Here is a 15896-nt window from a genome sequence, read left to right as displayed (position 1 = left end):
AGTAGTATAATCCGAATGGAAACACACCGTTACCAGTTCTCATTAGTCTCTCTCTCAGTCCGCACCTTGGAGCAGTGGATAAAGGAGTTTTAATGGTCAGTCAGCAGCCATCTGCTAATCCAATGATTCTCTAGTGGTCTAAACACAATGTGTGTGTGCGTCTGCGCTTGTTTGAGAGAGAGTGTCATATAAACGTGGAATGTTAAATGTTATTACTCCATCTAGTAAAACATAGTTTTTGCTTCCAGTGAGAAATTTCTTGAATAATCGTTAACTTTACAGGAAACTAAATCCACCGAAAACTCACAGCTCTGCAAAGTTCTTGGAAAAATAGTAGAACTTAAAGAACAATTAACTGAAGTGCACTGGCTTTATAGTGCACATACTGTAGCTCTAGTCACAGTGCACCTCTTTCATTTGCCATTAACATTAAACCGGTGCTCGGGGATGCTCAGTGGCATTGGTGTGGAGCAATTAGCGAGAGTTGTCATTGACAAGGTTTTATTTTATTCTCTCAACACTCTGTTTGGTATACGGTTCAGCCTTGTACTATCATTAAATTTGTAGTATGATTCAACCAAGGTTCTCTGTTAAATAAGCACTATGTCTGGATTCAGGACAACATGTTGCATGTAGGATAGTAAGCAAGAAGAAAAGTCCGCCTGGAGCCATGTTTTGACGTCAAAGAGCTTTGTCAGCCATAAACTATTTAAACTCAAAACTCACTCTCTCTCTGTCTGATGCAGTTTCAAGAGTACACTACACAAACACAGCGTGAACCTGTCAATCTAAAAGTTTATTCAGTGCATTAAAGGCGATGTGCATTCTGCTGCTACAGTATATATGTAAGCCTATCCATCATGGTGAAGCAACAGGACTATATAGTCCTGGATCAGGACTAAGTAACTGGAACTGGTGTAACCATTAAAACAATAACCAGTAGGGATGCCGAGTCAGATCCAATTCTGAATCAAAATTTGTTTCTATTGTGCTTTTGTTTATTCTTTCAAACAGCCTACAGTGTATATCTCTGATCTGCTGTGGCAGGGTTGTTTGAACAGGATTTGGCCTCATTCATCTCCAGCTTGAACAAAATACAGAATTTCAAATGTAGTTGGGCTTTATCCATAGACTGTATATAAGAAGTTGACGTAGTCACCGTGACGTCATCGGTTTGTGAACTGCCGTTTTGAAGCCTCGAGGTCAGCGTTTTAGCCGTCGCCATCTTGGTTTTAAGCAACCAGAAGTGACGCAAGAGGGTAGAGCTAAGTACAACTGAACTGAATAAGACATTTTTAGATGACCAAAAATGTTACAATTAACTTTCATGAACTGAAATTACACTGTGAAAGGGCTAGAGTTGTAAGACGAAAACACAAATAGCCACGCCCTAAATCATAACCTGTTTTTATGATCTATTTGACTCTAAATGGGACCATAATTTACTAAATGAACATCATGCTGTATTGAAGAACACTTGAAACTAGCGATTGAGACCATAAACTCATGTTTACAATGTTTACTGAGGTAATAAATCAAGTGAGAAGTAGGCTCATTTTCTCATAGACTTCTATACAATCAGACTTCTTTTTGCAACCAGAGGAGTCGCCCCCTGCTGGCTATTAGAAAGAATGCAAGTTTAAGGCACTTGCACATTTGCTTCACTATTCCGATATGGAGGTTGCCCACTGGGCTTTATACAACCAATAGGAATCACAAATGCCTGCATGGCGCTTGATCCTAATCCTAATGATTTGCTTGGGGCATCCCTGGTATAGTCAGCTCTTACAAAGCACTATTGAGCCAACGTTACATTCTCACAAACAAAATATTAAAGCTTCTCCCCATTGATAAAACATCTGCAAACAATCAGGAAGCATTTTCTTTTTGAACTCGCCGGTTTCCCTCGAAGTGACAGGAACAAGATGACGAAAAGCAAGTTCACATCTTCAAAACTTCACCAGACCAGTAAATCCACAACGAACAGAGTCTCCAGAACTTCACCAATGAACAGATTCTCTAAAACCTGCACAACTGGTGAAAGTTCTCCCAAAAGTATTTATCTCCTCAAATTGTAAACTCAGCCAACACCTGCTGGCGAGATGAGTAGCAGACTCACATTCTAGTGTTTAATAGAGCTTTTTCACAGCAGACATCTTGGCTTGTTAATGCAGGAAAAGCATAGGTGTAATTGCTAACATTAAAAACAACTGCATTCCATTTAGGTGAACTTGTTCCAGGGTCCTGGTGTTGTGCATGCTGGCTCACTGGGACACTTCATGGAACTGTGCCATCGTTAACAAAATGTCACCTTTTCTGCCATGATAAGTCAAAATCTTTGCTGTGAAAAAGATGTATTTGTTCATGCTGGGTTAAAGACTATCGCCACCTATTGGTGAGTTTATACAAGACCAGACATAACCACCTACTGAGGCAAAGTCTCCACATATAAGGGTGCGGATTATCTACTCAGCCCAGGCCCAATTTGTAGCAATTCATTGTTAACTTGGTTTTTGTAGCTGCTGGTGTAAGCACACCTAATAGGGATACTGATTATTTATCGTGACCCTTCCCAGCCACACAAAACAGCCATTGTTTGGTTGTGTACGGTACGGTAATAAACACAATCAATGCAGTGCATACCTGCATTTTCGCATGCACAGACTCTCCACTATACAAGGATTTTCCTGACAGAGCAGGGAAGATTAATGTAGACATGTGTAGAATATGAAAACCTGATTTACTGTACTATGATTCGACTAAGTGGGGGTATGTAAAATAGTGATTTTCCATTCCTTTGTTGTGAGCATACACAAGGCAAAATGGTGCTTCAGCGGGCTTCACTGTGTGCAACCTGCTCTGTCAGACAAAACTGGAAAATGCTCTATGACTTCCAATCCTATATCTGGTAAATGCTGGCTTTCTTTTGCCTTTTATTCTGCTTGGCAGCGACATCAAATTATTGTAATTTAAAATAAAACATACTGTTTGTATTTAAAGAAAAATGGTCTGGTAAGAGTAGTGGTGCATTAAGAAGAACTGCATTACTGTGCACTGAACCTTGGTCGCATCTAGCCTTTATTCAACAAAAGGGATTTTAGGGGGTTAAATCTATTATTAACAGTGTGAAGCCAGATTTGTGCATAATTTACATTCTGCCTCAGAGCAAGCATTTAGCTCTGTTGATTGCACTGCAGTCGAGCCAGAATTGAGTTAATTTTCATTCGTTGCAATAATGTGAATTCTAAGGACTTCCACTTCCACTCCAGCGCTTCGCTTTCTGCTAATAGTTCGAGAGCAGAAATGAGAAGTGACACTATGAAAGCAAATGTAGATTTGGAAGACGGCTATCAGACACAGGCTGACTCACTCATTCAACAAGGGATTGACTGAGCAAACAAGTTTTTTGTTTTTTTTCACATTGTGATTCTCTTCTTTGTCTTCCGGGAAAACAAATTCAAAGTGAGTTACGGATGCCACGCTCATCCATCACCATCATTTAGCTTGCCATCGTTCCCTCTTCTATCGACAAGCCAACACATACAAAACCACACATCTCCAACACAAGAAGCTCATGCACACACACACACACAGTTTCTTGCACTCTTTTCTTCATGCAAGGACATTCACAGCGGGGAAAAAGTCACATATTTGCAAAAAACCTGCCCACGTATGCTCATAAAATACTGTAAACACACTTCTATACCCACGTCTCAGCCGTACACAACATCCATCTGTTCTTCTATGGCTTGCCTTCTGTGTATAGCGAAGGACACCCTGAGGGTTTGGATCTCACATCGTCATGCTCGCTGAGCTCCAGCACTCAGCTTCATGAAAGACTCCAGGTTTGTTCAACATCACAATGCATGTTCCAGTGAAACATGCCTTCCCTTGTAATTACATGAAGTTATTCCTTGTAGTGTGTGACTGAGTGTGCGTGAGGGTGAGGGTGAGGGTGTGTGAAGTCATGTCTTGAACCAGTTTCTCCTTTGGGCATTAATAATCCCATCCTATGCCATGCTTGATTCTATCTTGTACAGTGTGTGTGTGTTTCTGTGTTGTTTTATCGCTTTCCTCTATATGTTTATGTGTATGACTTATTGTAGTTGTTGTGTGAATTTGTTAGTAGAATGCTGTATGTGAATAAAGAAACATTATTTGGTTAATTTTGGATGTACATTTATTATTCTTCACTCATCTGTCATTTCCATCATGAGCTGAGAAGGTATACTCACTATGTAGGACAGCAGACATTTACCTCATTATGTTCATGAAAATAATGAGGTGAAGTTTTCAGGTTGGATGCATGGAGATGGGTGTATTGTAGGAAAAATGCAGTCTGGCCCTGCAAATCATAAATTGTAAGTCACAGCCCACCAAAGTTTTGAAAATGCAAACACTGCTGTTTTAAAAGACAAAGTAGCAGCTAAGCAATGGAGCGAGTTAAACATGCAACGGTTCGTTTTATGGCCACTTGGGGGCAGCACAAACAAGCTGCATACTATCACCTTTTAAATGAGCAGAGTGTAGGATTTAGTGGCATGTAGTGGTGAAGCTGAAGATTGCAACCAACTGAATACCCCTCCGATCACTCCTCCCTTTCCAAGCATGTCGGAGAGCTACAGTGGCCTTCAGGTAACGTAAAAACTAGAGACAGTGTTTGGTTTGTCCGTTCTAGGCTACTAAACATGATGGAGCAACATGTGGACTCCGTGAAGAGGACAAGGGCTCATTCTAAGCTAACAAAACCATAACGATTCTTAGTTTCAGTATAATCCAAGTCTCATTTATCCAGACCCAAGCATGAGACGGTAGTGGCGGTAGTGTTTTAAATAGTAAGACTTTGGCGAAAATGCACGTGTTTGGGAAGTAGGCTACCGAGTATACATCTGTCTGACTATCTGATAATGATGCGGATGAGCAGTTGGCTGTTTCCTGGTTACCTGTAAGGTGTCATATCATTAGGGTACAACATATGCGCTGTAAAATCTGGTCTGCACTGCCAAAATTTGAGCCGAGAGCAATGTACAACCGTAGTTCAAGTTACACTGCACGCATTATACCCCATAGCTCAAGACCAGGTCCCAGCATCTTTCAATGAGCCTCGGTTACCTGACCTCACTTCCTGTATTTTGCTGTTGCTTCCTGCCACTCTCATTGCCCTGTAAGTCGTACAACCATAGCAATAGAATAGAAGCAGCCTTGAATGGACGTGGTCCGTCATTTGACTCGTACAAAAGGAAATGGCGATTGTTGTTAGTTGCTATGGTTACAACACACGTCAGTGGGGCCGAAAAGTCTGGCCAGTTAGCTATCTTGTTAATTCCACCAGGCTTTAATGCTACACTGGATATAGAAAATGAGCCGAACAAAGCTGTCACTCATCTGGCGAAATGTGTTTTCCTAACAAGAGAGTGTGGATGAAGCATTAAGGTGTTCAATTTGACTCAGTTAACTGGCTCTTTATACTTTGTAACATTACTACTCCACTGTTCATTTCAGTAGTTAATGCAAAACATCACCTCAATGAGTCCGCGACTTGCCGTAAGTCGGTTTAGTTTATACGGAAGTCAGCCCGGTACAACGGCTGCAATGGCAATGGTACACATAAAAATGGCCACCACTCTGTCCATTCTGCTACATTGATTTGAATGGGAATGTCCATTCTACTGCTATTCTATTTCTACGCGTACAACAGTATTCCTCCACTAAACCGCTGCCTCTGAATTGCTGTGCGTGTGCATATCAGCCCTACGGCAGAGTGCCTTTATCACAGAGCACCTGTGACACCTGCATAGTGACAGAGAGAGATTCCTCTGAGACTCTCAGTGTGCCGCCAAAATAAATTATATGCATGGGAAGCACTGATATGTTGGTGTGCGTAATGTGTGCAAGTGGGGGGCGGGGGGATCTTTTTTTAATTCCACCGTGTTTCATGCAGTATTTATACTTTAACTTGATGGACATTTTTAGTAAAGGGTGGTAAAAGTCTGTTTAAACCGGTGTCAGGAAAGGTATTAATGTACATTAGAGTGTCTTTTCTGGTGAGTTTGCCTCCAGGCTGAGTTCTAGTTGCAGAATACAAAATCTCTTCATGTTCAAAAAGCAGTAAGGACAAATAGTCGGGGGAAGGTGTATGAATGGTATCCAAGGGTGGTAGCTTTATTCTTTCCTGACTTTGTGACATTTACAATCCATTATCAATTGGCTTGGCGTGAGGAGTGAATTGGCTTTTTCTTCCTGAAGGACACACACAAAACACAGCAATGCACCTATTCAGTACATGTCCTTCTATGTGCAGTTTTTAATAATGTGAGTTGAAGTGTCATATTACTTTTTAAATGGTTTTCTTTGTATTAAAGGCACCATCAGTATTTTAGCAGCAACATATTTAAGCAAAAACACTTGGTGATTTGATTATCAGATATTGCTGGATATTATATTATCCTCATTCTTTGGAAATTAAATGGAACCAGGCGGAAATTAATAGAGAAACCAGACCCGTGTGTGTGTGTGTTCTTGTACTTGCTATATAGTGAGGACCAAAACAAGTTTTTAACCAACAGTGAGGACATACCTCACTTCTTCAAAGGCCTGTTTGAGGGTTAAGACTTGGTGTTAAGGTTCAGGTTAGAATTGGATTAGGTTAAGGTAAGGGTAAGGGTTGGGGTTAGGCATTTAGCTGTGATGTTTGGTGGTTATGTCAATAAGCAACACGTTCTCATCCCAACTCACTACATTGTAGTTAATGAAAGCATGCTGCTTCTCATACTGGTGCTAAAGGGGGCCTTGTGCGACAGTATCACACGCCGACGGCCGTGACAAAGCATCGGTAGTGGACGCCTTGGGAATGAGAATGAGCTGCAATGAGGGTCCTCACAAAGATAGAAGTTTTTTTCTAGTGTCTTTATTATCACCATATGCACAACGATTAGTATTAACGAAGCAGTCGTTGGCAATGAAAATCCCTTCAACAATGATCTTTAAAAATGCATATAAAAAAAGGAAGCAAAAGCAAAATGAGAATCTAAAACATGAAACAGTGCAAGTTAATAGAGCTAAAACATAAAGAAGATATAAAATAAGTAATATAAATTTGTGTAGATAGTATTTCAAATGGATAAAGTGAATGTAAACAGGAATATGTATATATATGTATATTAAGGCTGTCAAAGTTGACGCAATAATAATGCGTTAACGCAAATTTGTTTTAACGCCACTAATTTCTTTAACGCATTAACGCAACTTGCGTTTTTTAGGTTGTAGCGGGCTCAGTTTTAAAGCTAGAGTGAAGATACTATCATATGAAACTAGAAAACCTAAGAAAGCCATCAGTGCCAACCATGTCGTACTAGCCTGTCAAGAATGAGGCTAAATAACACCCCGAAGTTATACCAAATTTTGATGAGAAAAAGTTGGCATCAAGAGGTCCCTTGACCTCTGACCTCAATATATGTGAATGAAAATGGGTTCTATGGGTACCCACGAGTCTCCCCTTTACAGACAGGCCCACTTTATGATAATCACATGCAGTTGTTGTTGCCTGTTAGGCTTGAGTTTGCCATGTTATGATTTGAGCATATTTTTTTTTTATGCTAAATGCAGTACACACACGATTCATATAAATATGTTTATATATTAGGGCTGTCAATCGATTCTTATCAACATGGGAGTGGGTAATTATGCTTGCTTTATGCAAATGTATATATGTATGTATTATTAGAAATCAATTAACAACACAAAACAATGGACAAATATTGTCGAAAAACCTTCACAGTGTGTGGACGTGCACACCATGCCTTTGCCCTGTTAGCATGGTGTGCAAACATGTACTTGTGTGTGTATACCACATTGTGTTTCATCATTTTTGGCTGAGAGAGGAGATGGGAGCATTGGAAGAGAGAGTCTACAAAAGATTTTCCTGAGAATAGTATTCTCCGAAAAACAGGGGCGGGTAGAACGGAGGAAAATGAGCAAAAAGCACAGAGAAACAGGGAGCTTGAGACAGCGAGAGAGAGAGAGAGAGAGAGAGAGAAGAGAAGGAGAGAGAGTGAAAGAGAAGGAGACAGGCTGAAAATGGATATCATAGAAAGAGGGAAATATGGAGAGAGAGAGAGAGTCTGGGTATGCAGCCAAAATATCAAACTTGTCTTTCTCAAACACTGGACGAGTAAAATGTGAGGGTAGAGAAATGGGAGTGTGTAGAAGAGGAGGAATCCAAATCCAAATTGCTTACAGCACATATCTTCCCCTCTCTCTCTCACACACACACATTCATGCAAAACAGTGCTGCCATCTTGACATGACAGCAAAAGGCAGGCGTCTTAGTTATGTAATCCAATCTCTCACACTGCTCTTAGATGTAAGCGTGCTTTTGTCTGTGAATTCGATCTTCTGATGATGCTCCAGCTCACCGTTCACGTCTACTGGCTTTAAAGGCCGGCGACGTGTGCGTGGCAACTGAAGTACCACAGCACCATCTGTTGACTGTAACAGGCAACAGCAGCTGACTGCAGCAGCTGTGCAACAAGAAGAGTACACAGATATAAGAACCCTCTCTCTGTTGAGTGGCACTAAACCCACTCTTATCCTGTCTCCTCCCAGTCATTTGCATAATCCCTTGGATTGGCTCAATAGGTTTATATACATTATGTGCTGTAGGCTATAAACTGGTGGAATTTATAATTCCAGCTATATGACGTCTCTGACAGCACTGTGGCTTTAAGTATAGAAAGGAGCATTTCAATCAACCTCCAGTTTTAATTTAGATTATAGGTGACTACTGGATAATCCCTTTAAAAGGTGTCATCACCCACACACACAAAAAAATCAATTTTTTTTACCTTTATTGTTTTATTCTAGTACACTGATTTGAAATGAAACAATGATCTTGAGGTGCGTATCTGAAGCTTTAATGTAGGGCTGTTCAACATCATATGAATCAAAGGAAATATATTTAAAATGGACTCAAAGTCTTATATATTATTATTATTATTATTATTATTATTGTTTTTATTGTTATTGTTATTGTTATTGTTATTATTATTATTATTATTAATAATAATAATTCAATGTGATATAGTACAAACAGGTGACAAACTATACGGACAAAGGTGTAACACGAAATATACGTAAATACATTCACATAAGACGTATGAAATAGATGTTATGATTTGAATATGGTACAGATTTTGGATTATTTTTGTTAGTAGGAGTATTGTAAGTGTTTATGTGCATGTATGAAAGTGTGCTGTGGAAGTGTGTCACATATTCTTACGTGAATAACTGTGACCAGAGGCAGGTATGTCCGAGGAGAAGGAGGATAACCAAATAACGTAATGCATAAATAAATAGTATTTGTAATAATATCAATAAGTAAGTTCAACAACTACATAAATAATAATAATAATAATAATAATAATAATAATAATAATATAAAAATAAATAAGTAAATGAGTCAATCAATATTAAAGGGTTCGGTTTAGCCTGGGAAGGAGGTGCCCTAATGCAGTCCAGTTTTCTTATCTCTTTCTCATGGATGTCATGACAACCAAAAGTCATCAGTACAGGAAGTGCAAATATGTGCATGAATACAATGTCCTTCACTGCTTGTTCATCGTGTTAATGACATTTTGAATAAATTACTTTTTGAATTCATCTTGTCCATGTATTTTTTTTAATAACAACAGCCTGATATAGCTATCTAATAGTGGGGACTGGGTGTTTGTTTTTTAACAGAGAGAAAATTGTACCAGAATGTAATAATGTTGAAAGTGAGGACAAACTGTGAAATTGTGAAAACCCTCAAGTTAAAGCTGAAAGTCGCCACTAACCTTATACTCATTATTTCATTTGAAATCCAGTGTAGCAGACTACAGAGCCAACACACAAACACATGTGTCAGTGTCATTGTCCAAATACCTGCAGAATGCTCTATATACATCTCAACGTTAGTGTTGTGTAAATGTTTACTGCCCTTTAATCTGCATTCAATATAATCCAAATTCATCTCATACATTGCAGGATTTCTGTCATTCCCACTCTGTCTTCCCGAATCTTTCATTTTCTCCATCTCACTGTCACCTTTCTCTTTAAATGTTGCTCGCATCCATATCTCCCGATCCATCTCGCTCTCTCCCAACTCCTATCTCCAAACCCCAACTCCATGCCAGTTGTCTCATTTCCTGTTTTTCCTTCTCCCCCCAGTCTCCCCCTCTAATCTCCATCCTTACATCATTTATCTCTCCGTCTCATCGCCTTCTCCCAGAGGCACCGACAGCATGAAGGATTTATCAGGGGACAGAAGTCTGTGAGGATGTTCATCAAACAACAACTGTCACATGTGAACATGCGTACATGTAACAAAACAGGAACATGGCCATGAATCCCGTGCACGCAGCTAATGATTCCAAGATATCTCACTGTTGAGGTGGAAAGGGCATTTAGGGAAATGCTCAAGTAAGGACAACTTAACTTATATTGTGGATGTTTTCTCAGTAATTCAAAAATTGTCTTATTCACATGTGTGTTCGTAACTGGTTTGCTAACTTTAGCCACGTACATTCAGAAGTCACGAGTTTAGTTTAGCTGCAGCCGAGGTCAGGAGTCCTGGAGAGCTGTGTGCAGTCACCGAGGCTAAGCTAACTACTGGATCCTCAGTTCCACATTGTAGGGCTTTCTGCTTGTTTAGCCCAGTCGCACGAAAAGGCGTATGAATGACACGATAATACGCAATAACAACACCTTTCTTGCTTTTCTTGTGTCATTTGTACGCCATGTATCCTGTACTGACTGCAATGTAAACGCATCCGTGTAAATATGCGACGCTCAGAGCTAGTGATGTAGAATAAAAAGCAAGAAAGACCGCTTGTGGCGGGCGAGAGGGAGGGGAGGTGGATGGGGTCCAACAAACACAGGACTTTCAACCAGGAGACTGGTGTTTTGTTTTGTAAGTTACGTGACTTACGTTTGTGACGTAGTTTCCATAGTTATGTTACATTGTTTCCGTACGTATTTTACTTAGTTTACGTTCTTATTTCAAGCCCAACCATTATGTTTTTTCCTAGACCCAAGGTTTTTACCCGTTAAAGAGGAGTTTTTTTTCTTGCCACTGTCGCATAAGAATGCATGCTCTTGAAGGATCTCTTGTTGGGTCTCTAAATTATAGAGTATATGGTCTAGACCTGCTCATGAAAAGTGTCTTAAGATAACTTCTGTTATGATTTTACACTATATAAAAATAAATTGAATTGACTTGAATACCGTAGTTTTGTTGCGTGGCGTAGGAAGGCTGTAGCTCAGAAGGTAGAGTGGTCGTCCTTTAAGTGCAAGGTTGGCAGTTCGATCCCCGGCTCCTACTGTCAAGTTGCCAAGTTGCTCCCGGGGTGCTTTACAGCAGCTCACTGCTCCTGCGGATGGGTTAAATGCAGAGGTCAAATTTCATCTATGTATATGACGAATCTAATAAAGGTCAAGTTTTAAAAGGTTACGGTTAAGTACAAATGACATGTGAGATAATGCGTCCTCAGGACATTGTTGTAATATTGTTGTAATGTCGTGCTATTTATACGCCTTCCCATGAGATCAGGTCAGCTTGTTAAACTAAAGTGTTTTGCTTTCTATTCATGGTAAATGGACTTGCATTTATACAGCGCCTGATGGCAGAGGTTGCCATTCAAGGTGCCAACCTGCCCATCAGGATCTAATCCGAATACTCATTCACACACACCGATGGCACAGCCTTCAGGAGCAATTTGGGGTTAAGTGTCTTGCTCAAAGACACTTCCACATGTGGGCTTAATTACAAAAGATGAATTCAAGTAACTTGCCCAACACTGCTGAGCACAGTAACACAACAGGTTCTGTAAGAGTTTGGTATGATATTAATTTACATATGTTTCACTCTACCAGTATATAAAGATGTGTGTGAGAGTGAAGAGAACAAAAAAAAGAAGGACAAAAGGAAGCAGGAAAATCTGGATAAAGTGAAATAGAATAAAAGAAAACTATTTGTATGTCTGCCAAAGTCCCAGAGAGTCATCTACAACGCCTCAGCTGTTTTCTTTTTTTACTTCCCTCTCCGCTGTAGTCCATAACAAAATCTGACAAAAATACACAGCAAAAAGCAGCACCGTGCTTTGAGCTCGGATGTGGTTCCTGTGCTCGTATTGAAGTAATTCAATAGGGTATCGCTGCTTTTTACTCAAGTAAAGAATTTGAGAACTTTGTTTTTTCCCTCCACTGCTCTTCTGCTCACAGTTGGATGAACAAATTCAGTTTTCTGTTCGGGGTTTTATTTTCAGTTTTCAATCTTTTGTCTCCAGCTCTCCCACTTAAAAGGAGACACACAAATACACACACATACCAAACGCAAACACGCATACTCGCATCGTTCTTTCAGAATTGCAGTTTTGACGTTTTGATAGCATTGATTGATCGAAGAGTCATGACACATTTTTTTCTGCTTCTGGCTCAAAAAAAAAGGCAAATGTGTAGATGAGTTTCTTGCAAAACAAACACTCACACTCAGCCACGCGGGCTCATTACAAAGAGAGTTACTCATTCCCTCACTGGTCAGATACTGTATGAGCGGCGTAATGTGCTAGGAATTATTGATCCGACAAAAGTACCTGACAACCCCAGCTGGCCTGAAACAAAAAAAGAAATCGATGCTTATTTTACCCGCACGACCAAATGCAAAAGCAGCACTACAGATACTCACATCTTTCACATTAACAATACAGACACCTGCTGCGCTTCACACACGTATGCATACATGATCCACCTGATGAATGCACTAGAAGAGCAGGAGTCCCACAATGATGGAAACGTTTATATATGTCTAATGGTACATGTCCACAGGCTCCGTCCTTTCCACGCTAAGAAGGGGCATCAAGTTGGCCGCTCCTCATTTGCATAAAGTTGAGGTCTAGGCTACTTTATGCAAATCAAGGGCGTCCGTTTAAACTGTTGTCGATCTAAAATAAAGACAGATTCAGCACCTGCGTGGCTTATTTCTCGTGTAAAATGCTTTCAGAAACACGTTTCAGTGAACTATTTTCGTGATATAAGAGAAGAAAGTTTCCAAACGAGACGCCATGTTGGTTCCGGTTTTAAAGCTGGGAGCAGCAGCAGCCCACAGGGGGAAACGTTCTTCCAACCAGGTGCCAAGTGTCTAGTGGCAGCTCATCAAGCATCCAATGCTGGGAAGCGATGCGATCCCTCGAGATGAAAAACACCCCTGTGGACCATTACAATGTGTTCTAGAGGGAAAAAAATCTAGTTCATCAGTTGATCATAATTATTATTTAAGTCATCTTTGGTGTCACACAAAAGTCTTTAGTCGGATTTAGGAGATTATACAATTAATCATTTAGTTTATAAGATCCCTCTTCTAGCTTTTCTGCCTCCATCCTTGTCCTCCTCTTCCTCTGCAGTTACGCTTCGAAAAGTTTTTGTTTTCTCAGAATTGCTTCTCGTATGTTCTGAATTAAATCAAGTGTCCTCTTTATTTTTTCCTCCTCGCAATCGTAAACACAGATAAGAAGTTAATCGCGAGTTTGAGTTTAACAATCAATTCAATTTGCCATTTTTTTCCCATCATACACTCTTCCGTTATTGCATTTTATTTCACGCTTCTTTCAGCACAACCGGGTGTGTTATCTTTTGAATAGACCTACAGTATATCAGTCCAGTTAAGTTTTTCTCTTCTTCTTCTTTCTTCATACTATTCTTTCTCGACATTGTGAATGTGGCAGATTCAAGAAACATCCTATGTACACATACAAAAACAGTCAATATTGTCTGCACATACATGCACTGTACTGTGAAATCTACTGTTAGAGAAGTGAATAGATGCCATCCGACATACGGTATGCAAATGCAAACGCACACAGGCACACTATAATTATCATATTGAGTGCGGTAACAATGTGAGCTTTTGCACACATATTGTTGAATGTGCTCACCCAATCATGCACAGGCAAACCCACGCAGAAACACTCAAGGGATGGATGCAGCCTGATAATTGTCAACCGGTTTCAGTGGACTTATTTTATCTGGGAGTGTATTGAATTTCTCTCCTTCCCTTATTAAGACAGGGGATTGAAACCAGCTCAGATATCAAGGCCGAGACAGAAGCTCTGATTGTCTCTGCTACTTAATGGCAGCTTCACTCCACCTCCTTTTAAATGATTTATTTTTCCTCCTGAGAGACGAGAGAGGTCGGAAGACCAAGGCTGAGATGAGAAAACAGGTTTATTAAAATCACATTTTTATGTGTGTTTACAAGCGAAGATTCAACTTCTTTCTGTTTTGGATGAAAACCAAAAAAGATTCTACTGGTCTTATATAACTAGTAGTGGAAGCACTTTTATATTAGTCAAGTTTTTGCCGCTCTGAGGTGCTTTATTCCACAAAATACTGTGGCTATGTTTCATCATAAGGATAATAAGAAATGTTTCCAGCTCGGTATTTAAAGAAATGAGGTTCTCATTAAACTAGTTTAGGATTTTTGGGAGCCTATCTTATTAAAAATGTCCTCCTATAGTTCTTGCAAAAAATAATTATGTAGATTATTTGAAACAGAGTTAAATATTTGAAAGGTTTTCTTTTGAAATACACAGAGCAGCGGTGTTTGAGGAAACACTTGCCACGTTCAAATATGGTCTCGAACCTTTCATCTAGACAACTAGGCATGTATGTGTGTGTGTGTGTGTGTGTGTGTGTGTGTGTGTGCGCGCATGGCCCGCAGCCACTAATAATCTTTCTTGTCCCAAATGTCATATGGTCACACAAGAGTGCAACGTGATAGGGCAACACCTTCGTTCTAGTCTCACAGACACGTACGCACGCACACACACACACACACACTGATTCTACAGACACATTAGAAGACTTTGAAAATTGTAATTGAAAACGCTGCGTCATTTCAGTTTTTTATCACCGTCATGATACTAATGTCAACACCTCCAATCTCAAAAGATTTAATGCAACATAATACACATTAATAGGGACTGAAAGATGGTAAATGACTCACTGTGGCCTGTGAACTCTCTGGTAACAGCTGGAGGCAAACATGTGAAAATAAGGTCAGCTTAGTTTAGCCAGTAACTTGGAGTGGGGGGAGAGTAGGAAAGAATATGATTATAGGTCTAACTACACTAAACATAACTTAAATGAATAGCTTTATATACAGATTTTAGTATCGGAAGCGTTGTGGTTAGTAGTAGGCTATTGACCAATCAAGTTCGAGGAGGCTTTGGTTAAATGCAGGTAAACAGTCCATGTGGAGAGCAAAAGAGGCTGAAATGCAATCTGGGAAACCACCGACTATCGTCTGATGATGATTTAGCTTTTTATTGGTTTAAAATTAGCTTGTTAACTAATTGTGAAACAATCCGGTCGTATACAGTATGTCATCTTTCAACTCCAACTACAGTCTTGTGTCTCAAGTTAGTAATCGGACTGCAAGCTATGAGCAGCGCACAGAAAAGGAAGTCTTGGCCCGGAAATCCGCTGGCTACACAGGAACCCAATAAATATAGCCCTGATGGGTTCCGAGATTGGTCCAAAAGTAACAAAACAAGCCTATCAGCACCTCTACAGCTCACTAAATAACTCATATCTATTTTTTTGAATCATATAAAAAGCCAATTCTCAAAAGGACAAATTGTGGTTTTACGCAACATATCCTCATACAATGGTTGGTATGATATCCTACGAAAAAGTTATTCCTCATTTTGCGGTTTTCCTATGAATGTCCAGCAACACGTGACGCAACGTGTCAATTCCCACACATTACATGAATACAGTGTTTTCAAAATAAGCTTCCATCTTCACAGGAAACTACTTGGTTAGGTTTAGAAAAAGATGGTTGGTTTGGGTTAAAATAACTC

The sequence above is a fragment of the Sebastes umbrosus genome, chromosome 23, assembly GCF_015220745.1.
Source record: "Sebastes umbrosus isolate fSebUmb1 chromosome 23, fSebUmb1.pri, whole genome shotgun sequence".
Classification (NCBI taxonomy): domain Eukaryota; kingdom Metazoa; phylum Chordata; class Actinopteri; order Perciformes; family Sebastidae; genus Sebastes; species Sebastes umbrosus.
Note: the sequence above shows the minus strand (reverse complement) of the source record.